The following is a 24,824-nucleotide window of genomic DNA, read 5'->3' as shown; positions in this document are numbered from 1 at the left end:
AGTGAGTGAGTTCAGAAACTTTGTGGTATAGCTCGATTTCTTTAAAACAAAACTCGAAAACTTTATTATATAGCTCGGGTTCTAGAGCATACAACTGGTTGTAGGATCTATTAACTGATATTATTATTATTTTTTAAAAATGTTTAAATTACTTTGGGGTCTTCTTTAGATTAAAATGAAGAGATTGGAACATTCATGGATGTATGAAGGAAGATTAGACCATTCCAATAAGAAAAGACGTCCTACCGTTAGATTTATAAAGGGTGTTAGCGAGTTTATTGAATTTGCTAAACAACAAGATGAATATGACTTGGTAGACAAAAAACTTAGGTGCCCTTGTGCCAAATGCAAAAACCTGAAATACCAGCTTGACATTGTAGTAGAAGAACATCTCATTATAAACGGGTTTAAACCAAATTATTACAATTGGATTTCACATGGAGAAGCATATTCTCCAATTCATGAACAAACTCACACCCAACAAATACAAAATGATGAGAACCCATATAGAGAGATGGTTGTTGATGCTATGGATTCCACTATTTTTAATAGTGATGACCATACAACTATTTCTGAAGAACAACCGCCACACCCACAAGCAAAAGCCTTTCTTGACATGTTAAAAGCCTCAGAAAAACCCTTGTATGAAGGAAGCAGAATGACATTGTTACAAGCCGCTTCTAGGCTAATTACCTTGAAATGTGAGTTTAATATGCCATTTGTTGTTGTTGATGGCATTGCCTCGTTACTTGAGGAATCTTTCCCTGATGATAATATCATGACCCGAAGTTTCTATACTACCAAAAAAGTAGTTAAAGGTCTTGATTACCGCATGAAAAGATTGATGCATGTCCTGAAGGATGTATGCTATTTTGGAAAGATGATGGCTTGCTTGACAAATGTAAAGATTGTGGGGCGGATAGATATGAGACAAGTGAAGGAGATACAGTTTTGGTGTTGAAAAAAGGCAACGGTAGTAAGAGGGCCAAAAAGAGTAAGAAACCAATAGCATGTAACCAATTGTTTTACTTTCCTCTCGCACCAAGACTTCAAAGAATCTATGCCACCAAAAACATTGCCGAACAAATGAGATGGCACAAAGAAAACACACGTGCTCCGGGGAAGATGAGTCATCCTAGTGATGGGGAAGAATGGAAACGATTTGATCAGATGTATCCTGATTTTGCCAAGGAACCCCGCAATGTACGACTTGGCTTGTGTACGGATGGATTTGATCCTTTCGGTAATTTTGGGAGGAAGTATTCTTGTTGGCCCGTTATGGTCACGCCATACAATTTACCACCTTGGTTATGTATGAAAAGACCATTTATCTTCTTGTCACTTATTGTTCCCGGACCAAAAAGCCCGAAACGTAATTTGGATGTTTATTTACAACCATTGGTGGAGGAGTTGAAATATTTGTGGGAAGTTGGGGTGGAAACTTATGATGTGTCTAAAAAACAAAATTTTCAACTTAAAGCTTCCCTTTTGTGGACAATAAATGATTTTCCCGCCTATGGTATGCTATCTGGGTGGTCTACACAAGGACAAAAAGCATGTCCTTGTTGCATGGAGGAAAGTAAAGCATTTTGGCTTTCTAATAGCAAGAAAATAAGCTGGTTTGATTGTCATAGATGCTTCTTACGAGAGGGAAATTCACATAGGAAGAACAAGAAAGCTTTCACAAAAGGTAAACAGGTGCTTGATGCCCCTCCGAAACGAGTGCATGGGGATGAGATATGAAGACGGTATGTGATTTACCATCCCCTATTGATGGTACCGAGGAAGAATTTAAAGAATTGAAAAAGCAGAAAAACGGTTGGTTTAAAAGAAGCATTCTTTGGGACCTTCCTTAATGGAAGACAATGTTGATAAGACATAATTTGGATGTGATGCACATAGAAAAGTATTTCTTTGAGCAACTAATTGACATGATCATGGATGTAGAAGGTGAAAAATGTGATAGCATTGCTTCTAGAAAAGATTTGCAGAAATTTTGTCATCGTCCCAAATTACACATTCGCGGCGACGGGTCTAAGCCAACGCGTCCGGAGGAGGAGGAGGAGTTTGTGCAGGAGGATCCGATGCAGACAGACGGTGACGGTGAGGAGACTGACGCTACCGACGAGCCAGCACGGGTGCCGATACGGTACACTTCGGATCATCGGATGATTCTTGAGCCGACGGGATTATGGTAAGTTTTATTCTTTATTAGTCTACTATTTTTATTTTTTATTTTTATTATTTTTTTTTGTAAAATAATAATTGTTTGTAATTTTACATGTTCAAAATAAATGCAGGTTTATGGACGATTGCGTGGTACGAGGTGTCACGAAAAGCACGAAGACTAATTTCGTGGGTCCAATTCCTACATCGTGGACACAAGCTTCTCATGCACAAAGAGAGGCGTGGTTCAATAATTTTCGGGTATATATTTTCCGTGATTCTTTGTTTTAGAAACCAAATAATTAATTTTAATAATTTTTTTAAGAACCAAGGTTATACTTTTATTTTATACTAATATGAAATTTTGTCGCTTTTTTTTGTAGCTATCATTTGCTTGGTCACCGTCTCAAGAATGTAATGTCCGTGAATAACAGTACAATGACGTCGGTACTCGACGATATCGGGACGTGATCTGGAAGGTAATTAGGCGCCCAAAGGAACCAGACCACATGAAAGGTATTTAATTAACTTGTTTTGTTATTTGTATTAATTAGCATATATGTACTCTCTTATATTATAAATAATATCAGTAACTTATTAATTATGATTTCATATGTGTAATTGCAGGTGACAAGTATGAAGGCTTAATAAAGCATACCAAAACTGAAGCTTTTCAGAAGAAGTCTAAGCAAGCATCCCTCAACAAAAAAGGAGGAAAGGAAGACGCCGTGAACGAGCCTACTCATTACGCGGGTTCACGATCGTTCTGGAATCGTATGTTGGGTGTAAGTCCTTTGTCTATTATTTCACACTTTTTTTTTTTCAATGCAACATGTTTATTTTATGTTAGATTTTTTGTTGATTTTCTAACATGTATGTTTTTTTTTCATTCAGAGAGGAAAGAAGAAGTCATGACCGATTGCGACGACGGAACTTTTACGGACACGCATTCGAGTTGACCACAAAGGGGTTAGAACTTGGACTAAGCCAAAAGACAAGCAATTATATGTAAGTTTTCCGTAACACTTAATTTTTGTTAATTTATTCTCTTTTAAAATGTCGTATATAAGGTGGTTACCATATTAACTTACAACCATTTGTTTAATATTGTAGGAAGCATTTGAACGAGAAAAAGCCGTCAATCCAGAAAGACCGGATAATGACATATGGTATGAGTTGGTGGATGGCTTCAAGAAAGGGCACGTGTATGGTACCAGAAGTTCAACACCGGCTTTCTATGAGATAACGCGTAGAAGATCGACTTCAACAATTCCCAACAACACGTATCAACCGGGAATTATTAGTCAACTTCAAAGTCAAATAAGAGAGCGTGATGAACGTGATGCCAAACGTGATGAAGAACTTGCCAAACGTGATGAAGAATTCCGGCAAATGAAGGAAAGAATGGAAATGTTTGAGAATTGGTGGCAAGGTTGTAACCCCGGACCTAAATCCAACTACGATCCAAATGATCCGCATGGTCCACATGGGGGGAGTGGAGCCGGTGTTGGCTTCCAAGTAAGATGATTTTAGCATGTAAGCTTGTAAAACTTGAACACTTTAGACTTGAACATTTAGAATAGCTTAGCTTGTAAAACTTTCATTTTCAATATATGAAATGAAGTTTGAGAAAATGGGAGGTGTTGGGTTGAAATGTATGGTGTTGTGTGTGTTGAAATTTGGGATGTATGGTGTTGTGGAACATCGGTTTGTATGCAGGTTGTAAATATTTAGCTAGCAATGAAAACGAAAAAAACCACCAAAACATACAGTAGCTTTGGCGACTGAATTGGGATTTGGCGACAGAAATTCAGTCGCCAATTTGGCGACTGATTCAGGGTAGTCGCCAAAATGGCGACTGAATTGCAGTCGCCTAATCTCAATTCAGTCGCCAAATTACCTCAGCCAAACTGGCTACGTCACCCAAAAAAGGCGACTGAATTGGCATTTGGCGACTGCTATTCAGTCGCCAATTTGGCGACTACCTTGATATCAGTCGCCAATTTGGCGACTACCTTGATATCAGTCGCCAATTTGGCGACTACCCTATCAGTCGCCATTTTTGGTATTTGGCGACTGATTTTTCAGTCGCCAAATTTGGCGACCGACTTTAGTCGCCAAAGCTAGAAAAGGCGACTAAGGTCCGCGACTGATGTTTGGCGACTGATTTCAGTCGCCAAATTGATTTTGGCGACTGATTTCAGTCGCCAAAATCAGTCGCCTGTTTTAATTCTTTTTGTAGTGAATTGACCAAAATAACGCAACCACTTCAATGAAAGTTTTAAGACTAAAACGAACAAATGAAGAGTAATCTTCATGAAATTCAATTTTGCTTCTCAAAGTAAAGACTCATTGAAATGAGTGGGAGCATTCTCTTAAACCGTTAAGATAAGGACGAGGTTCAAGAAGTAAAGATTATAATGGAATTGATACAAGGTAATGTTAAAAGTAAAGTTATTGAGAAATGACGATACTAAACCTATCAATTCCGGCCAATAAAGTTTCCATTGTCTTAAATGTTGGACACAAGAAAGGAAACTACCCCAAATTATTGAAGAATCAACAAGTTAGTTGTGGGACATCTAATGAGACCTTCTTCTTTAAATGTTTATTTGATTAAACATAAATTTTGCTAGTACCACTTCGTCAATATTAGAAACCAGTGGAGGTTTTCATCATTATGTTTGATACATAGGATGATTAGAATATGACGACTAGCAACGACGAAGTCGAGAGATAGAGTCATTGTGTATTAAATCTAGTTTTTGGATTTAAAGTTGTACTTAATTGTGACTATTAAGTGCATAAACTCTAAATAAGAATACAAATTTGTTAAGATACAAAAGAGGTTTCACTTTTGTGACCCTATACACCACGATTTGATGTATGGCTAGCCCATTATCAAGGTGATAATATTCTAAACCAAACTAGAATGATATATCATGAAGATGATGCAAGACTCAAATTGGTAACCCAAGATTAAACCTTAGTTTCTGGATGATGAACGCAAAGAGTTATCAAGTACTCTTCAAATCATTAGATCTTATGGTTTATGCGTATCTTGTATTCAAAGCAAGATATCTCGTGCCTTTTGGTTGAAAAGGAGATCGAGGTTGTAAATCATTGATCCAAAATAGGTTGATCATTTTCTTTTACCAACGATTTAGGTTGACACTAATGTGTTCACTTAATAAGGTAAATAGAGGAATCTTTGAAAAAGTTCAAATGTTCAAAGAATCACGATTTAGTCGTGATGGGATTATCAAAGTGAAGACTTTAATATATGCCAAACGAAATGTGATATAGTATCACAAGTTAATCTCTCTTAGCACGCATTATGGAATAATGTGTGGTTGGATAAGAAATCAAACGCTATTCGATATGGTTTGGACTTCAATCAAGTTACTTTGAGTTACTTGATCATTTTGGGGATTCTATCATTTTGTCTAAATTATTTTTCCACTAAATCGAATCATATGAGATATGAAATGGTAAGGGTACCATGTTTGTAAGTTTTCACAAGAAACAAATGCTCATTTTTCCCTTTTCAATTATCACGAGTACGACGGGTTTGCGGCTCGTGAAGCTGTCTTTCTAAAATACAAGTTTATTTCTAGAAGACAGAGTGGGAGAAATTATTCAATTATTCAAGAGCCACAAAGAATGCCACAGAGAATGTTATGTCGCAAGAAACTGGTCTTTCTTGGCTACATGAGATGTTTTGTGTAAGACATTGTTTCTTCAAAACCTAAGAGGTTAAATTCGTCACTTGTTAAAAATGATGAATTCATGCTACTTTTAAGAAAGTAAAGAGCTTATAACTTACAAAAGAAATTGTTCGATTCAAGTTGATTACTTCTAGAAAGTAATGAACATATGACTTACATAAGAGTGTTTAAGTCACAACTCAATACAAGGCATAGAGCCATGAAAATCCGAAACAAAAGGGCTTGATTAGTGACAAAGGGTTTTGCACTAATAAAGAGAGATTTCAAAGCAATATTGGTTGCAAAGGGTTTTGCACTAATTGAAATGCTTAAGTCTATTTTGATCTTCCTAGGGATTGTGTTTCATTATAAGGATATGCGCACAACAAGTGAATCTAAAACCCACTTCTTCAAAAGAAGGAATGTATTCAATACATGTCATGAGTTTTATAGATTCTTACAATCCTAAGATAATGTGAAACTTAAGAGAGGGTTTTAAGTAGGACATCAATGAGTTGGAATCAACATTTTGATCATGTGATAAAACTTTTCTCGATAAGTCGAGAAGTTGTTTTTATACGTGAAGTTTAGTGGGAGTTACGGAAATTTTAATTAGTCTTATATGTGGATAACATATTGATCATTACGAATGATTTAAGACTTTTGGAGTATTATAATACATCTTTAATATCCGTATTTATGAAGATAAATCCACATGATATTGGCGTCAATAAGAAGTCTTACGTTGATAAGATTCATGACTAGTTCAACTAAATTGAACATATTTGATTGATTCCATTTGCTACCGCTGCCGGATCAATTAAATGAGCAATGATGTATAACACTACATATACTTTGAGTATGATGAATTGTTTTTCAAAATCGAATTTAAGTAATCTTTACCAAGTAAACCATAAAGATTACCCTTAAGTGCTTGCAGAAGCATTAAGGATGTAAAGCAAAGTGTTTATGATGCAATTTTGTGTAAGGGTGTTACACAAGTGACAATTGACAATTGAGATTGCGCATGGTTTCCGACAAAACCATAATCAAAACACATTAGGATGGTTAAGATACCATTGTGGCTATGTTATTTAAGAAATAGATTTTCTAGAATCGTTCTAGACAATAAAAACAATGAGAAATATTTACAACGGAAATTGAGTACACTTGCAATCATGAGAGGTGCAAGAAGGATGAGTCTCGCACACTGTAAAAACAGTGGGAGCTATTCTAAGGCTAGAGGGCCTATGTCTTGATTGGATCTCGACATGTACTCAAAATTTTTTGTAATGCAAATGTATACATTACAAAGGAAAACGAGTATGTAGTAAGGTTGAGTAAGGTACAAGAAGTTGATAAAACCTACTAAAGAAAGCCTTCTCATAGGCTTAACATGATGAGTCATGTCATTTCAATTAAATTGAGATGAATAACTACATAAAAGATCAAATTAGATTATAGAATATGAAGTAGTAAACAAGCATTGACTATTCATATGTGATAATCGCATTTGTCGTTTGAGTTTTTCTATAAAACTCTTTATTATACTTTGTTACATCCAAACGGGTTGTAGAGACAACATTGAACCCCGTTAAAGTGAACACAGATTAGCATTGCATTCGCCCATAGTCACTTGTATGAGGTGACGTCTCGAAGTGACTAGAATGTGATGCGATTGATGGCAACTTCAAGTGCCATAGAGTCATGTGAGATGACTAGTCGATCACATAGGCAGACTGTTAGGAACACTTTGTCGGGCAGTGACCGCTTATAGAGTTCTGGCAAATTTATATAGCCTGGTCGTGGCGAGAGCTACTATAGTATTCTAATGAGTCGATTCTTTTGACTAAAGACTGTTCGCCTAAGATGGCACAGTTTCAGATTAATTTTGATTTGTGTTACTACGACCTTCGTAAATGGGGTCAAATGGGCATATTTTGGGTTATGATGGCTGTGGCTAGTCGAAGGGAATAAGTGCGATAGGAATTGTCCACCCCCTTGTCAGGGTTAAAACAATATCTCAGGGCCACTCGAGGAGTAATGAACTGGAAATGTGTGGCCACGCTCGGAAGGTATCTATGATAGATAAATCCGGTCAATCAGTTATTCTCCAGATCGAGGAAACCACTTTCGATATGATCACTTGCAAGTACGACCCGAAAGACACCTTGCATTGAGTGGGAGATAGTAATAGGACAAGAGAATTGATGACGCGCACTTGTCGAGGACAAGTGGGAGATTGTTGGGAAATGTATCCTCAACAATAGTGCGATCACATGATTTAAATATCATTATTAAATCTCATATATAGAATACGTAAGGGATGATTCATTATATAGTCAACTGATCAACATAAATCGGTAACGATTGGCTTGCTAGAGTTTGACTTTACTGTTGTGGGACGGTGGTGGTCAGTTGATTCCCTTAAGGTCACACCTAAAGGATGATGCCCTTATCCGTAAAGTTTATTGATTGTATGACGATACAAGTTAATCAATTCCTTAAAATTGAACAATTCAATTTGTGAGAGAGAATATTGATATCTTATTTTAATGGGATTAAATAAGATTTATTTTAGTAATAAAATGCTTTATTACTAAAATTGTTTATTGTTTGAGAAATAATAAAGATAAGAATGAATGGTTGATTATAATTACAAGATATTGTGAATTATAATTATTTGACCCATTTTATTTATGTGATCAAGTATCACTAATCAATTTGTTGAATGTAATTTAATTAATTCGTAAAATGGTATTTATGAGATAAATATGCATTAAATTAATTAATAACATGTAATATATTACATGAGACATATTGTGTGACAAATGACAAATTGACAAAATAAAATGGTAGTCCATATTATGGAGGATGGACCGAATGGAGGGAGTTGTGATGGTGTAAGATTGATTTATTTTATGATAAATAATCATAGGCTTTGCTTTTGTAGCCTTACACCTATCCTACTTTGTCTTACACACCTACACATTGTGAAGACAAAAAGAAAGGAAAAGATGCTTTCCTTGTCTCCTTCCAACCGGTGGCATGTATTAGAAATTAGAACTTTTGTTCTCATTTTTAATTACTAATTCATTCTCTTAAATGCATGAAAAAGCTACACATGCATTCTTCTCTCTATCTTCATCATCTTTCTCAAAAACTTGAGATTTTTGATTCTAATTGTTTCAAAAGATTACTAAAATTATTAATGTAATATATGAGTGTTAGTAATCAATTTTAAGGTAAACTATTAAACTAATATCTAGTTAATATTATTTAGTGGGGATATGGGATAGTCTTGGGTTCAATCAAGAGGAGAATCTCTACTTTGGGATTTTTGAATGTTCATCCTTATATATGGATAGCTCAAGAACTAACAAGAAGGAGATCTTGTTGATTCCCATTTGACCGAAATTTATTTGGTGAGAAATTGATTTTCTTATCTTTTTGTTTTAGTTTGCATGCATAAGATCTAGTTTTAATTTTATGACTAAATTAAAATGATACATATATGAATATGTTAAGAAATGAGATATAGATATCTAACAAGAACTCCCTCTGCCACGCCTCAGTCTTCACCCTCTCCTTCTCCTCCACCTCCTCCTCCACCTCCCCCTCCTCCTCCTCCGCGCAATGTTGTTACCCGTCTATCTAACAACATAGTCAAACCAAATCCGAAGTATGCTAAAACCGCCTCTCTTAGTGCCTCAAATTCTCTTCCCACAACTGTTAAACAAGCTCTTCTTGATCCTTGGTGGCGTGCTGCCATGGAAGTCGAGTTTCAAGCTCTTAAAAATAATCATACTTGGTCTCTTGTTCCCTCTCAACCACACTTCAATACAATTGGTTGTAAGTGGGTTTTTCGCGTCAAATACAAATCGGATAATTCCATTGATAAGTTCAAAGCTCGTCTTGTGGAAAAAGGATTTCATCAACGACCGGGTCTTGATTTTACTGATACATATAGCCTTGTCGTTAAACCCGCCACTATTCGCCTCATTCTATCTCTTGCTACTGTGAATCGTTGGCCTTTACGTCATCTTGACGTGAACAACGCCTTCTTACAAGGTTCTCTTTCTGACACCGTATACATGTCCCAACCCCCGGGTTTCAGGATCCTTCTTCTCCGTCTCACGTCTGCAAGCTTCAAAAGGCCATTTATGGCTTAAAACAAGCCCCTCGGGCTTGGTTTACTGAACTCCGTTCCTATCTTCTCTCCTATGGTTTCACGAATTCTATTTCTGATCCATCTCTTTTCTATCTTACTCGCTCTTCTCACTCTCTTTATTTACTTGTCTATGTTGATGACATTATTCTCACCAGTTCATCACCTCCTCATCTATCTCACTTTCTAACTCACATACATTCCCGTTTTGCATTAAAGGATCTTGGTCCCCCATCGTACTTTCCTGGTGTTGAGGTCACTCCTAATACCCATGGTCTCCTTCTTACCCAAACTAAATATATACATGACATTCTCACCCGTTATAATCTCCAGGACTGTAAACCCGCACCTACTCCCCTTACTCCGTACCCACCACTTACCATCTCTAATGGTCCAACAATTGCTCAACACTCTGACTACCGTGTTATCCTTGGTTCCCTACAATATCTATCTGATCCTTAACTCGACCTGACATTGCTTTTCCCGTTAATAAACTTTCTCAGTTTCTTCATGCTCCGAAAGAGTGTCACTGGTCTGCACTTAAGCGTCTATTACGCTATCTCAAAGGTTCTCCTGATCTTGGTCTTCAATTATATGCGCACTCACCGTCTCCTCTACATGCGTTTTGTGATGCCGATTGGGCTGGGGACAAGGACAATTCTGTTTCTACTACTGGTTACATTGTTTATTTGGGTCGTAATCCCATTGCTTGGGTGTCTCGCAAGCAGCGCACTATTGCACTATCTTCCACTGTTGCCAATGTTACTGCCGAGCTTCTTTGGGTTCGGTCTTTGCTCGATGAACTTAGCGTGCCATGTTCTTCTACTCCTGTTATTTATTGTGATAATCTTGGTGCCACTCATTACTCGGAAAACCCGATATTTCACTCTCGTATGAAGCACGTTGCACTGTCCTTTCATTTTGTCCGAGAGCATGTTCGTAATAAGACTATTCGGGTTCAACATATCCACACCAACGATCAGCTAGTAGATGCTTTGACTAAACCATTACCGCGTCCTCGTTTCGTGTCCTTGTTATCCAAGATTGGTCTATCCTCCGGATTGTCCAACTTGACGGGGCGTATTAAGGAAACTAATATTTAGTAATATTCTTTCCTATTGTTTTTAGTAAATACTTGTTCTCCAAGTTTATAATCTTGTTGTAGTTGTACTTTCCTATTTCTCGTTAACCTAGCTAGACTCATGTACTATAAATACATTGTATGTTATTGTTAATAATATTAAGCTTTTGCACAATATTAAACGTTTCTCTTATAGAAATTCCTGTCAAATTCAAGTTTAAGGAATGCGGAGAAGAAAAATAATGGTCAAGGCATGAGGGAAAAGAATGTTAGTCAATACATGGAAAGACAAAACAGAAATAATTAAGGAAATATAATTGGGTCAATTAAATTTTACAGCCTTATAAATATCATTTTTCAACAATTACTACCTTATAAAAAAAAAACTCCTAAAATTACTACCTTACTAAGCATTAGTGCATACAAATTGCTACCACTTCTCATTTCCGGTCACCTAAAAGAGAATATTCCGTCTATATTTGAAATTTTCCTCCATAACTTAAAAAGTTGTGACCAAATTACCCCTCTTCTTCTTTCTATTTCTTTTACCCCTCTCTTTCCTTTCTTCTTCTTAATTTACCATCTTCTTCATCTGCTCCTTTATTTTCTTCAAGCATACCCCTCAATTAACATACCATCTTAAAAGGTCATTTATCCTCATTTCTTCTTTACTTTCATTGTATTAAGTAATTAATTTATGTTTACTAATAATAAATTTGCATATTTATGATGTTTCTAAGCAAATTAGGGTTCTTAATTTCCAATTTTTGATTGGTATGTACAGAAAAATGTCACAAAGATCATTGAATAATGTCAATTGCCATTCAAGGGTATGCTTTTGTGGGATTCCCATTGTTATCCGCACCTCTTGGACTCACGGCAATCCAGGTAGACGCTTTGAGACTTGCGTCTTATCTAACTCCAGTAAAAAGGGAAAAGGATGCTACTATTTTCGCTGGGTTGATCAAATTCAATGTGATTGGCAAAGAGATGTCATCAATGAACTTGTGATGGAAAAAAAATTGCTTAAAGGGGAACTTGAGACTATGAAGATTGAAGTCAGACAACAAAGGGAAGAGAAGCAGCAACAAAGGGAAGATGGAAAAAATTATAAAGAGGAGTGTGTTTACTGGGTTAAAGGAGAACTAAGTGAAGAGTTACTCGGTTTATTTTTTGGTAAAGTGTGTTTTAGAATATGTGAGAAGAGAACAAATCTATTTAATTCTAGGGGTATTTTTATCATCTAACATAAAAACATACCCGAAAAGAGAAGTGGTAGCAATTTGTATACACTAATGCTTAGTAAGGTAGTAATTTTAGGGATTTTTTTATAAGGTAGTATTTTTTGAAAAATGGTATTTATAAAGCTGTAAAATTTAATTGACCCTTAAAAATTCATTACTCAGTCATTTATGCATTTTCGTCTCTCCATAAACAGAAAAAGAATCTTAAAAACCCACAACATGCTCTCTCTCCCTAGGGTTTCTATGGGAGATTCCGTCTAATTTCGTCTTTAGATTATCCTTATTTCTAAAGGCAAATTACCACAATTCTCTCGTGGATTTTGCTAATCTGATTACTTTTTTATTTTCTAAACAACTATGAGCATCGTTAATGAGGAGCGGCGTAGGGCAGGGAAGGAGGCTCAGGAGGAGGGTGAAAAATTCATATGGGATACTGGGGATGCTGCTGAAGGAGATAATAAGACTGAATTTATGCTGGTGGGGAGGATATGGTCTTCGAAGGCGGTTAATGCGAAAGCGGCAATCGATTCGATGATACGATTTTGGAATTTGAAAGGTAAGACACTGGGTAATATGATTGATGCAAAAAATAAGATTTTTGTCTTTAAGTTCGAGTCTGAGAAGGACAAACTTAGGGTTGTCGAGGGACAACCATGGCACTTTGATAAATTTATATGGTGCTTTGACGATCCTATCTGTGACGGGAAGATTTCGGATACACCCTTGTTCCATGTCCCCATATGGACAAGGGTTTATGACCTGCCTACTAGAGGGCGTTCGAACAAAGAAAACTTGCGCAAAATCGGGATGCAATTAGGGCAGTTCGTGGAGGTCGATGAAGCCCCATCTCCGGAGATTGAAAAAGCAGTTCGTATTAGAATTATCCATGACGTCCGTAAACCGTTTAAGACCACAGTAGGTATTCGAATGATAACAGGGGCCCTAGTGAATTTTAAGGTGAAATATGAGCGAGTCCCAATTTTTTGTTACGGGTATGAGATATTAGGGCACGGGGAGAAAGACTGCGAGGATGGTCCGTATGAGGAAGGGGAGCTAAGGTTTGATGATAGCTTGAGGGCATCTCCATGGCGTACGACAAAAACAGTGGCTGATGGGAGCGGGAGGAGTGCTCGAGTATTGGGGGAAGTATTTGAAAGGGAATTTCAACAGAGAGAAGAAGAAGAAATTTCAAGTATGATTAGCAAGTTACAAGCGATCTCAATAAGGACGAAGGCAAAGCGTGGGGGCATACCTGGGTTATCAGAGGGGCGGATAGTTATTGATAAAGAGGATGGTGGGTGCAATGGAGGAGGGAAGGAAGTGCAGGTGGTGGTAGTGGTAGAAGAGGAAGAGAATGAGCAGGGTGCGATGGAAGAGGTAGAGAGGTCAGACCAAGAAGGAAGGCACGACAGTGGGATAGAGGAAAATAATAGTATGGGAAGCGAAAGCATGGGAGGGGTTAAGGGCAAGACACATGATAATGTTAGTTTGTCGACATGGAGGAGGTTGGCAAGAGGAGGAGGCATGAGTGAAAAGGACGGTGGGTTAGTGTGTTACCAGGAGGGAGAGAAGGTAAGCCTAGGTGAAAAATGAGGGAGGGAGGACGATGAGGGTAACGCAGATGCTGAAGGTAACAAATTACATAAACTCATGGATGTATGTTCATCTGAGGCGGAGGTTGGGAATGCCCAACCCCGCCGGGCCCAATGAATCTTTTAAGCCTTAACTGCAGGGGATTGGGCAACCCGGCTGCAGTAGGCGGACTCCGTAATTTCTTACGGAAAGAAGCCCCCGCTCTAGTCTTTCTCTCCGAGACTAAGTTAAGCAGTGAAGAATTTAGGAGAGTTGGTGCGTGTTTCGACGATTATGACAACTTTGTTGTAGATAGTGCGGGGAGATCAGGAGGACTTGCTTTTATGTGGAAGAAAGCTATTCGGTGTGTGTTTCGGTCTGCTTCGATGCATCACATAGACTTTGATATTCAAGATGGAAACGGGGTGTGGCGTGTGACAGGGTTTTACGGTTGACCGGCTTTTGGTGATCGGTACCTCTCATGGGAGCTGCTTAGGGAGTTGGGTACGATGGCTCGTGAACCGTGGGTATGTATAGGTGAGTTGAACGAGATTCTCTTTGCTACGGAAATGAAGGGTGGGTCGCGGGCCAGTGGCAAATGAATAATTTTAGAGAAGCTGTGGATGATTGCGGGTTACGTGATGTGGAGTTCGAGGGTTATGCGTTCACTTATGATAATGGACAAGCTGATGAAGATAATCGTCAAAGCCGGTTGGATAGAGCTCTTTGCAATGAAGCGTGGTCCGAATGTTTTCCGAGAGCTAAGCTTGTTCATCTTGACAGAGAGTGGTCAGACCATGCTCCTATCAAGCTTTTGCTAAATAGGAGGGAAGGACAAGAACCTCGGGTCAACCGGCTTTTTCGATTTGAGCAAATTTGGGTCGTAGAAGAGGGGTGCGAGGAGACTATACGGAATGCTTGGTGTGGGGATGAGGATGTGGATGTGGTAGGGACGCTTGCCCGGTGTACTGAAGATTTACAAAAATGGAAGGGTACAAGTATAGGGAAAATCATGAAGGATATTAATAGGAAGCGAAGGAGGTTAAAAGCCCTAAACGAAGGGAATCGGTCTAGAGGAGCAGTACGTGAAAGGCAACAGCTAATCAAGGATATAGCCGACTTATTGAAGCAGGAAGAAATCTTTTGGAAGCAAAGATCGAGGGCCCTTTGGCTTAAAGAGGGAGATAGAAATACAAAATTTTTTCATCGGAAAGCTAGCCAAAGAAAGCAAAAGAATCATATTGAGCACCTTATCGAAGAGAATGGACGGGTTCATAGAGGTTTTGAGGCGATTTCGGGAGCTGCTTGAGGATATTTTCAGAAGCTTTTTGAGTCCGGGCAGCCGCACGACTTTGAGCATCTTCTTAATGCGGTTGATGGGCGAGTAACAGACGGTATGAATAGTTTTCTAAGAGGCGAGTACAGTGTTGAAGAGGTGGAATTGGCGCTGAATCAAATGCATCCTTTGCTCCCGGACCGGATGGTATGAATGGCTTATTCTTTCAAACTTATTGGCACATTGTGGATAAAGGGGTGGCTAATACTGTCTTAAGAATTTTGAGGGGGGCACCTTTCCCGGACGGGATTAATAAAACCTTCATTGTTCTTATACCCAAGAAAAAAGACCCGGACAAAATGACCGATTTTCGACCCATAAGTTTGTGTAATGTTATCTATAGGCTGGTGTCTAAAGTTCTCGCAAACCGACTTAAATTATTTCTATGGGATATTGTTTCGGAAAATCAGAGTGCCTTTACCCTGGGAAGGTTGATTACGGATAATATTTTAGTCGCTTTTGAACTTTTTCACCATATGAAAAATTCGAAAAATAAGAATGGTCACATGGCTATAAAATTAGATATGTCGAAAGCTTATGACCGGGTGGAATGAAATTTTTTAGAAAGGGTTCTTAGAAGGATGGGGTTCGAGTCGAGTTGGGTTAGTCGGGTTATGCATTGTGTGTCCTCGGTCTCTTTTTCGATGCTGGTAAATGGGACACCAACTGAGGAGTTTCGGCCTGGAAGGGGCTTACGTCAAGGGGACCCTCTATCCCCTTATTTATTCATTTTGTGTGCGGAAGTTCTATCGGGTCTGATGAGAAAAGCCGTGGAAAATGGGGCTTTACATGGAATTCGAATAGCACCAGCTACCCCTATAATTTCACATCTCTTATTTGCAGACGATAGCATTTTCTTTGTGCGAGCAAATCTGGCGGAAGCTATGGCAGTGAAGCGTGTTCTCTTGGATTATGAGATAGCATCGGGCCAAGTAGTGAATTTCGATAAGACCACGGTTTCATTTAGCCGTGGCACAAGAGAGAGGGACCGAAATGATGTTGCGAATTGTCTCGGAATTTTGGTGGTGGAGGTACAAGAGAGATATCTAAGACTTCCAACGGTTGTCAGCCACTCGAGAAGGGTTGTAGCGGATGTGATACGGGGAAAGCTTGGTAAAAAGTTACAAGGATGGCGGGGTCAGCTGTTTTTGAAGGCGGGGAGGGAGTTATTAATAAAGGCCGTAGCCCAATCAATCTCGACTTATGCAATGAGTGTCTTCAAGCTACCGGCTAATTTTTGTGACGAACTACGATCGCTTGTCTCTCGTTTCTGGTGGGGTTCATCGAATGGCAAGGGTAAGATACCATGGATATCTTGGTCGAGGCTCTGTAAACCGAAATGTATGGGAGGTCTAGGATTCCGAGATTTTCATCAATTTAATATGGCCCTAATCAGGAAGCAAGCGTGGAGACTATTGACGAACAGAACAAGCCTCATAACCCGGGTTCTTGGTGGAAAATATTTCCCGCATGGAGGTTTTATGGAAGCTGAGTTAGGACCGAATCCAAGCTACACATGGCGAGGTATATGGGAAGCGAAAAATGTTCTTAAGCTAGGAGTTAGGAGGCGAATTGGTGATGGCTTGAGTACAAGGGTATGGGATGACCCATGGGTGCCGGGTACGCAGACTCGAAGGGTCCTTTCTCCTAGGCGTGATGCGGATCCAAACATGTTAGTGGCAGAGTTGTGGTTAGCAAATGGGACTGGGTATCTCTTTTCTTACCGTTTGAGCAGGACCGCATTCTAAATATACGGATTAGCTCTACAAGACCGAATGATAACTGGGTTTGGGAGATGGAGAAGGACGGGGAATATTCGGTCAAAACTGCCTACAAAGCCCTCACTCAAAGGGGCGAGGAGGAAGCGGGGTCGTCGGATTATGGAAGGGAGAAGAGGTTGTGGAACAGAATTTGGAAGGCTAACGTCTTGCCCAAAACGAAAATCTTTTTTTTTGGCAGCTATGTAATGAAGCGATAGCAACCAAATGGAACCTCGCGGCCCGAGTTCGTAATGTTGATGTTGGATGTCCGGTCTGTTGTAGCGAGGTGGAGACTTGTCTTCACCTCGTGAGAGGTTGTGGGTGGGCGGGAGGATTTTGGGATATGCTGGGTCTTGAAGTGAAAGTGGCGGATGGGTTTGAGCGGGTGAGGGAGTGGGTGGAGGATGTGTGGAGGGAGATGGAGGATAGTGAGATAGATATGTTCATTATGGGGTGTTGGGCGATATGGGAAGCTAGGAATCGGTGGGTCTTTGAACGTGAGGAGATAGCAATGGAAAAGGTAGCTAGGAGGGTGGAGAACTTAAGGAGGGAGTTGATGGAAAATAAGGAGGACGAGGGAGAAGGAGGAATGCAGGCGAGTGTGGTGGCAGGTTGGAAAAAACCGAGGGATGGCTGGGTGAAGTTGAACGTTGATGCGGGGGTCAAGGAAGGATGGGGTACGGGGTTGGGGGCGGTATGCCGGGATAGTAGTGGCAACGTGCTATGGGGAATGTCGGTTAGGAGGAGAGGTACCACGGAGGTAAGAGTGGCGGAAGCAGAAGCGGTTTTGGCTGGACTCGAAGAAGCAAGGAGACATGGATACAAAAATATCGAAGTTGAAAGTGATTGCAAGAGTTTAGTTGATGCGCTGAAGCTTCAAGCGACGGGACGGAGTGATCTCCATCTTGTCTTAGACGATATCTATCTTTTCTATAATTCGTTCGAACGTATTGAATGGTCTTTTGTAAGTAGAAAATTAAATGGGGTGGCACACAATCTCGGTCATTGGAGCTCGATGCACCCCGGTAGGAAGATATGGATTGGCGAGCTACCTCATACGGCTCAAAACATTGTTAGTATTGATTTTGCTATATAAGGTTACCCACTTTGGGATTTCAAAAAAAAAAAAAAAAAAAAAAAAAAGAAAAAAAAAATGAAGTTCCCACTTCTTTCATCATCATTTTATCACCACATCCAAGGCCTCGACACAAATGCATCTTCCTCCATTGATGTCCATGTCCAAACCCAAGGCAGAGCTTATCTCTACATTGCTCGGATCAGTAACAGTCACGGTTCTCGAAACCACCCCTTCACGTCGCTTCCATACTGTCGTTTCGCCGCAGAATATCGATTCTCACTAAATGCACGCTCCTCGACGTCAGCCAGCACTACTACAAATCCAGGCAACTACAACGCCCCTTTAACAACGATTATTCACGAAAATCACAATAGACGTTGTAGAATGTATAGCGCGAATTTTACTAAAATCAATTACAACGGGTATGGTTATAAAAACCGTTGTTATTAGTTTTAACAACGGGTCACACATGCACAACCGTTGTTAATAATTTGGCGCAAAATTGGCGCAAAGTTAGTGAAAAGTAATCACAACGGTTATTTTTGAAACCCGTTGTTAAAACTTATTTAACAACGGGTGTTTTTTACAACCGTTGTTAAAACTTTTTTCACAACGGTTGTTGTTTAATAACCGTTGTCAATACCTTCCATACTATAAACCACACAAATGAAGTCTGTCTGCTGACCCACAAAACACAACCCTTAATACACAAACACAAACACAGCAGACAAACAAACACAAAACACATACACACTCTCTTTCTCTCTTTCTCTCTTTCTCTATTTCTCTCTTTCTCATCGTCGCTTTATCTTCTCGCCGTCACTGTGATTTCATCGTCTATTACGTTCTGTATTTATCAGGTAAATCTCGCCATCCTTTGTTAGTTTCATCGTCATTATTTTCTTTTTTTATTTATTTCTTTTGCATGTATGTGTTTTTATCGACCATTATGTTATTTGTTTAAGTATTGTTCGCATAATTAGTTACTAAAACAATGAAGAAGCAAGATGAAGAAGATAAACATAATTAATATATATATATATATATATATATATATATATATATATATATATATATATATATATATATATATATTTATAAATACATAAATTAAAAAAAAAAATTACATATGTAAAAATGCAATTCTTATATTTTCATGGAGGATCTTATTATGCTCTATCGTATCCGTCCTCTCCTCCTTGGCTATTTGAGGTTCCGTTCGTGATTGCTATATCGTCATATAGCCGCAATCGCGCCGCTCCGTCAAGCCATTTTCTTTGGCGTGCTTGATGCGGATCGAGCTTCCGCAAGGTAGCTCTGAAACTTTCCTCAATATGGAGGAACCGGCGGATGAAGTTGTTGTTGTTCTCGATCATGGTAAGAGTCTTTAGGATGAAATCATTCATTTTGTTAGAGTTTTTTGAGTTTGATTTGAAAGATTAAGTAGAGTTTGTTTTAACAGTTAGAGTTTGGAGATGAATATATGAGATAATGGAAATGTTAGTTGAGATATGCAATGTATTTATACTAAGCAATGTGTGGGTTGAGTTAATTGCTTTTTAATTAATATATATGTTAGGAAGTTGTGCCATAATAATCATCATCATATCTCTCAATAATCGCTTCAAATCCTATTACTAACCCTTCTCATTCCATATTATCCGTTCATATGTACAAAGTGATGTCGGTAATAATGCATGCATCGAAATTCTAACAGCCGTAATTATGCATGCATCTAGTAATATTTAATTTAATTTTTTTTTATTTTTTAAGAACAAACAACAACGGTTATTGCGAAACAACCCGTTGTCTTTAGTTATAACAACGGTTTTGTATATTACAACCCGTTGTTATAACTTTCCCCCCAAAATTGAGTCACACTTTCCACAACGGGTTTTTATACATAAAACCGTTGTTAATAGTTTTAACAACGGTTTCGTTAAGTAAACCAACCGTTGTTAAAACCTTCTACAACGGACGCTTTAACAACGTCCGCTTTTTTATATAACAACGGTTTTTGACCGTTGTTATAGCCTGTATCTGTAGTAGTGCAGCTCGTCACTCATGATTTCAGATCGTTGATTCCGGCACCACCTAGTTAACAACGATAAACACCAATCAATTTCATTTAAAGAGATAAAATTGAGAAGGTATTCACTTATAGGAAAATGTGCACCTGTAAATTGAGATGAAATTCTTGGCTTTGTCGTTCAAATCTAGTCGAAGGCAAGATTAAGTTTGGGTTAGTGTTCTGGGCAAATGTTTGCCCAAAGCCGAGGTTCAGGTCGTTAGTCTCAGAGTAATTTGGCGCGTTTCCTAACATATTTTTAGGCATAATTCCAAATTTAAGCCTACCGGTTTGCTAAGAACCTTTTGCCAATATAAAAAACATGCGGTTAGCGTCAAATCTCATCCTAAATTCCTAGTTGTTCAAAAGTGAAAAACAGAGACGCTAATTTATTTGGAAATGAAGATAGGAAATGGACGCCAATCTCAGAACAAGGACAGAAAGTTTCCGAAACATACCTTTGTCTCATTGTCGAAGTCGGATGTATGCAATTTGGGCAGCGCGCATGCGTTTGTAAGAGAGCTAGTAGACGAACTTTGGGTTTTTCATTCAGCGAGATCTTGTGTGTGTGTGTGTGAAGACTGAAGATGGCCAAGTGCTTAATAGTGAGGTTGTAATATTCATATTGTAACGTGCTAATTATGGTCAAAGAAATCATTATAAGGCCTAATTACACATCATTATTACGCTTGATCACAAATTATGGATAGCTTGGTTGAAAAGGGCAGAACTATTTGTCCGTTACTTTAGTGCAAGGATATTTCCACATTCCTAGTTTAATGTCTGCAATTTTTATGCATTAAATTAGTTGGTGTTGGCTTCACGAGGGTTTCAAATCTGATGTTTCAAGAATAATGAAAGGAACGCAACAAATTGACACGGTGACTTATCAAATTTTACATGGCTACTCTCTTAACAAGTTAAATGTTTATGGACTTTCAAGTCGAGATGAAAGGGGGTAAGACAAAAATTACATGGGTACTCTTACGACAAGTTAAGTACCCATCGACTTCCAACTCATTCAAAAATTCACACGGGTACTCTTACAAAAACTACAACAAGAGATACATATGGACTATTAACGTAAAAGAAATAATAGGAGTAGATTAAAGTGATTGACTCGATTGACTCGGGGTTGTTGTGTAAACATAAATTTAGAGGATCTTGATTGCAGTGATAATTACAGATGAGTACTTACGTGGAGTAGCCATTATATCTGATTAGGAGATTCCTTGAAATCAATAAGAAGATAAACTCCAATCTTTTGCCTTCTCCTGCCTTCCTTATTCTCTAATTCTCTTCTTGTGTGTTTCTCTTAATGAATATGAATTAGGTTAAAACCACAAACAGGTGTAGCTTTTATTATATAGGTGGCAGGAGGGGCATAATTAGATAAGCGGGCCTAATATGTTAATGGTCTGTAAACATTAACCGTAATCCACTTAGTCTATTACTCCGACTAAAACCCGAAACATCATATTTAGCTATTATCTATTAGAGTGACTGACGTCAGTAATTAGGTCCACATAATAGAGAATTAATATGATAATTCTTACATTCTCCCACTTGGACCATATTACTGACCTAAACATAATGTCACGTGCAAACAAAGTCATAAGTTGCGTGAGAAAACTAAATGAATACATAATGGGTTTATCTTAATTACCCCGATCATTCCGAACAACTAGTTGAGTCATGGCGGAAACACTACTATACAAGAGAAGTGGTCCTTCCATGTACTACAGACCAATCATTTAGAATAATCGATCTCATACAAGGAGCAAACATAATCCCCGATAATGTCCTTGAGGAAAAGGACTGATTCTGTTAATTGTGCAATAATAATGTATACAATAACAATAATACGATACGTAAAATCGTTCGAAACCATCATCATAAGAAAACATAAGTTGATTAATCAAAACATAAGTGTCATCATTACAAAACACTAGCATGATCCAAACACAAACGAAAAGCCTTAATGATTATCCTCCAGACCCATATCAGTACCATGCTTTAAAAATGTCTTTGGAGGTAACCCCTTAGTTAAAGGATCTGCTATATTGGCACTAGTCGTGATGTGCTCAATTGACACGGTGTTTTTCCGAACTTCCTCCTTAAGCGATAGGTATTTCATTTCCATGTGTTTTATACCTTTAGAATACCTATCATTCTTCGAAAAAAGAAGACAGTGCGGCATTATCACAAAGTAAATTTTCATTGCCTTGCAACAGAATTCATAATGCTAATCCCTGAAAGAAAGTTCCGCAACCATAAAGCTTGAATAGTAGCCTCAAAGCACGCTACAAATTCAGCTTCCATAGTGGATGAGGCAATAATTGTCTGTTTAGCACTCTTCCAGGAGATTGCCCCCCCAGCTAAAGCAAACACATAACCAAAGGTGTTTTTCCTTGAGTTCACACATCCTCCAAAATCTGAGTCAGCATATCCAATAACCTCAAGCTGATCAGTATGTCTATAAGTGAGCATTTTGTCCCTTGTTCCCTTTAAGTACCTTAAAACTTTCTTAGCCGCACTCCAATGACCCATTCCAGGATTCGACTGATATCGACCCAACATACCCACTGCAAAACTTATGTCAGGTCTTGTACAGACCTGCGCATACATTAAGCTTCCAACTAGAGATGCATAAGGAAAGTTTTTCATGGCATTTCGTTCTAGTTCAGTCTTAGTACACATACTTAAGCTGAACTTATCCCCTTTCTGAATAGGAACATCATTGGGATTACATTTTACCATGTTAAATCTTTCTAAGACCTTCATGATATAGGCTTTCTGAGACAACCCTAATGTCCTTTGTGATCTGTCTCGAGATATTTCCACCCCGATCACATAGGATGCCTCTCCCATATCTTTCATCTCAAAGTTGCTTGATAGGAAATCTTTAGTTTGATGTAATAGTCCCAAATCACTGCTTGCGATGAGTATATCATTGACATATAAGACCAAAAATGCAAACTTACTCTCACTGATCTTCAGGTATATACACTGATCAACAGTATTTTCTTGAAACCCAAAGGAGGTGATGGTATTATGGAACTTAATATACCATTGCCGAGAAGCTTGCTTAAGCTCATAAATGGACTTCTTTAATATACAGACTTTGTCCTCTTTGTCATCAATAATGAAGCCTTCAGGCTGAGCCATATAGACTTCTTCTTCCAAACTCCCATTCAAGAATGCCGTTTTCACATCCATTTGATGTAGCTCTAAGTCAAAATGAGCTACTAAAGCTAAAATGATCCGTAAAGAATCCTTCTTAGAAACTGGAGAGAAGGTTTCATTATAATCAATGCCTTCTTTCTGATTAAAGCCTTTAGCTACCAGTCTGGCTTTATGTCGTTCAATATTACCTAAGGAGTCGCGCTTGGTTTTAAAGACCCACTTGCAGCCGATAGCCTTATGACCTACTGGTAAATTGACCAACTCCCAGACCTCATTCTTAGCCATAAACTCCATCTCTTCTTTCATGGCATTAATCCATTTATCGGAATCATCACTATTCATAGCTTGTGAAAACGTAACCGGATCATTATCCACACTAATGTCAAATTCACATTGATATACTTCATAGTCATCTGAAATAGCTGGCCTTCTAGGTCTTGTGGACCTTCTTAATGTTGTTTCAGGTGCTGTATCAACAACCTCAGTGGCGATGTTATCATTCGGGAGTGGAGGATCATCAACATTAGGTTCCACAATATTGACTGAGTCAACATTATCATTATGTGGAACTGGAATTGCTACCCTAACCTCATTGACGACGACATCCCTTACCTTATCACTCCCACTAACTTCGCCATTCTCAAGGAATTTGGCATTTCCGGTTTCAACAATTCTTGTCTTGTGTGTAGGACAGTAAAACCTATACCCTTTGGAATTTTCTGGATAGCCGATAAAGAAACCACTAATGGTTCTAGGATCAAGCTTCCTTTCAAGTGGATTATAAATGCGTGCCTCTGCTGGGCATCCCCATACATGTAAGTGTTGAAGACTCGGTTTCCATCCTTTCCACAGTTCAAATGGTGTCTTTGAAACTGCTTTACTGGGAACCCGATTTCCAACATACTTGATCATAAGGGCATGCATCCACAACTTCATGGGTAGATTGGTATTACTCATCATTGTCCTCATGACCTCTAATAGGGTTCGATTACGCCTCTCAGCAACACCATTCATCTATGGAGAACCAGGAGTTGTGTACTGAGGGACAATACCCAAACTTTCAAGGAGTTTTGCAAAAGGACCAGGATGTTGTGCCGATTCATCATATTTGCCATAATATTCACCACCCCTATCTGACCTTACGATTTTCAGTTTCTTTCCCAATTGCCTTTCCACCTCCTTAATGTAAACCTCTAAAGCGTTTACTGATTGAGATTTTTCATGCAAAAGGTAAATATAACAATAACGTGAATAATCATCAATAAAGGTGATGAAATATTTCTCTCCGCTCATGGAGGGAACATCAAATGGACCACATATGTCTGTATATATAATTTCTAAAAGAGCAGTGCTTCTTGTTGACCCTTTCTTGGTGTGTTTGGTTTGCTTACCTTTAATGCATTCCACACACGTCCCAAAATCCGTAAAATCAAGAGAAGGTAGTATATTGTCTTTAAC

The 24,824-nt window shown here is 38.6% G+C and overlaps 1 pseudogene; it reads right to left on the bottom strand.

Annotated features, from left to right (window-relative positions):
• Positions 1-24,824, bottom strand: part of LOC141656014 (uncharacterized) — a 61,384-nt pseudogene that overhangs the window by 27,097 nt on the left and 9,463 nt on the right.

The sequence above is a fragment of the Silene latifolia genome, chromosome 5, assembly GCF_048544455.1.
Source record: "Silene latifolia isolate original U9 population chromosome 5, ASM4854445v1, whole genome shotgun sequence".
Lineage (NCBI taxonomy): Eukaryota > Viridiplantae > Streptophyta > Magnoliopsida > Caryophyllales > Caryophyllaceae > Silene > Silene latifolia.
This window is presented reverse-complemented; position numbering and strand designations above follow the sequence as displayed.